The following is a 2,500-nucleotide window of genomic DNA, read 5'->3' as shown; positions in this document are numbered from 1 at the left end:
GAATGTAGAATTGTGAAACTCGAATGTAGAATTGTGAACTCGAATGTAGAATTGTGAAACTCGAATGTCGAATCGCTAAGATCAAGGATGAAATGTGAAAGAAACAAAAAATACAAAAGTTGAATTTTGGCGGGGATATAACGCCATAGTCCAGAAACCCATAAGGGTTGAAACGTGTAACGCGCGTTCACAGCTTCCGAATATTTAGTGCGAACTGATTAGTTGAATGTTTCAGTGCTAAGTACCATATTTGGAAACCTCTCGCTCTTTTTGTTCAAAATATGGTACTTAGCAAAATGAATATTCAGAAGCTTGTTTTCCAGCACACAAGGGGCCGTTACACGCTTCAACCCTTATGGGTTTCTGGTTTGACGTAACTGGTAAGAAGACAGGTAATTTGCGAATATAAGTCTCAGTATTCTCTTATTTACATTTTACCGTTTCTTTGACAAGAAACTTGCTACGAGGATAACAGCGAAGAAAAGCGCTACTTTGTCGCGAGTTTTCTCGAAATGCAAATACACTATAGAAACAGTCGTAACTCTGGGAGATTTCAATTGTGTACAACATTTGGTGTATATTGTTTATTTTCCTGCAAAACTTGGTTAAATATAGGCACCTTTCTGCGCTGATGGGCGCAAACCGGATACCAGATTCTTTCCTTTGGGTACTGGATTCTTGCTTATAGAAACAGTCCATGAAGACATTCTTTAATTCACAAAATATTTGATCATACGGGAGCAATCGCACAACTTATGAGCCGAACCCGCTACATCTCCTATTTCTACTCGGAATTATTCCCGCCAAGTATTGAGCCTCTTAGCCAATCAACACACAATGTATCTCTCTACGTGACGTATGCATAAATTAAAAAAGAAAGTGAGGGACACTGGGTACTAGTTGTTCACCCCTTCAGTTGAGCGCCTGATAGCTGATACAGTGAGTGCACAAAATGTTGGTAGTGTGGGGTAGGGAGGGTGGCAAAGATATGTGCCAAAATGCGTGCAGCACATTTGACCACAAAAAGCATGGCTGATTGAACGGTAGAGGAATGTATTACATCCTTTAGTGGCATTACACATTGTTGAGCCCGCGGAGCAATTGAACACCGTCTAAAAATAACTTAAATAAGGGTAAGTACTTCATATATCCCTTATTATAGTGTCTTCAGTATTGTTAGGGAACATTCCTCACTTGGACATACATGAAGTAACTAAGTAGGTTGAGTAGAGCATCTGACCAGTGTTAAGGAAATCGTGGGCTCGAATCCTGCTTTAGGAGGCTCACACCAGTTAACACTTTCAGTAAACTGTACTATTTGGAAAGATTGAATGTACCAAACGTTTTCACTTAATGGTAATGTTAAGATACTATATCAAATAAATGTAATGTAATGGGTTACCATGGAAACAAAAGAGCCATTTAATGTAATGTAACTGGTTACAATGGCAACAAAAGAGCCATTTAAAAACAGCCTGTATTTTGTCTTGAAACGCATATATAGATTACTTCATGGTTGGTGAGTGCGTACGATTTTTATTCACGAGTTGTGAAGGATCGCGTAAACGAACGAGTGAGCGAACTGAACGAGTGAGTTTAACGATCCTTCACAACGAGTGAGTAATAAAAATCGTACAAACGAGCCAATCATGAAGTAATTTGTTTATTATATAAGTACAGAGATCATAAAGTTAACGAGGTAAGTGTTAATCGAGAGGCTATCAAACAAACAAAAGTCCTAAACAAATAGCAAAATATTTTTGAAATAAAAGAAATATTTACCTTCATACCGCGCTTGAGCACTTTTAAAACTCTTTAAGATCTTCTGAAGTATTTTTGCGGAGAAAACTAAGCAATAAAAGATCAAAAACTTTGAAAACCATACACCAGTCGGCCGCCATGTTTACAAATCTGTGCACAGGCTACCCGCGCCAAAGTTCAACATCATATTAGCCAATCAAAGGGCTGATACGACAATTTTTCACTAGTGAAAATAACGATATAGCCAATCAGAGCGTCGATACGTCGTTTTTCACTAGTGAAAAAAATGGTATGACCAATCAGCTGGCTTCTCTGGCGCAAAGAGACTATTTTTATCTCGATCCTTTTGGAGTGTAAATCTCGGTACGTATATAATAAACCGGTATCTCGAAAACGAACTCGGTGACTCCCATTTTATACTGCTGGAGAGTGATTAGCACGCTAATATAAAACTTTCTTCAAAGCTTAAAAAATTCTTTGGAGTAGATTCATGGCCACCTTCACAATTGAAAAATTTTAAGGTGGCTCTGAATCTGCTCCAGATCATTTTTGCAGAGAGTTTCGTCTTAGCCTGCTAATTACTTTTCGGCAATAAAAATGGAGTCACCGAGTTCGTTTTTGAGATATAAGCGCCTCAACACAAAATATAGGGCGTTTTCAGGTGGTTCTTTTGTTACCATAGTAATTTATTCATTAATATGTGCATTTTGTTAATCAAGTATTGGTCTTTCATATGGTA

Source organism: Montipora foliosa, chromosome 14 (genome assembly GCF_036669935.1).
Source record: "Montipora foliosa isolate CH-2021 chromosome 14, ASM3666993v2, whole genome shotgun sequence".
Classification (NCBI taxonomy): Eukaryota; Metazoa; Cnidaria; class Anthozoa; order Scleractinia; family Acroporidae; genus Montipora; species Montipora foliosa.
The sequence above is the reverse complement of the archived record's forward strand: the minus strand, read 5'-3'. Positions refer to the sequence as shown.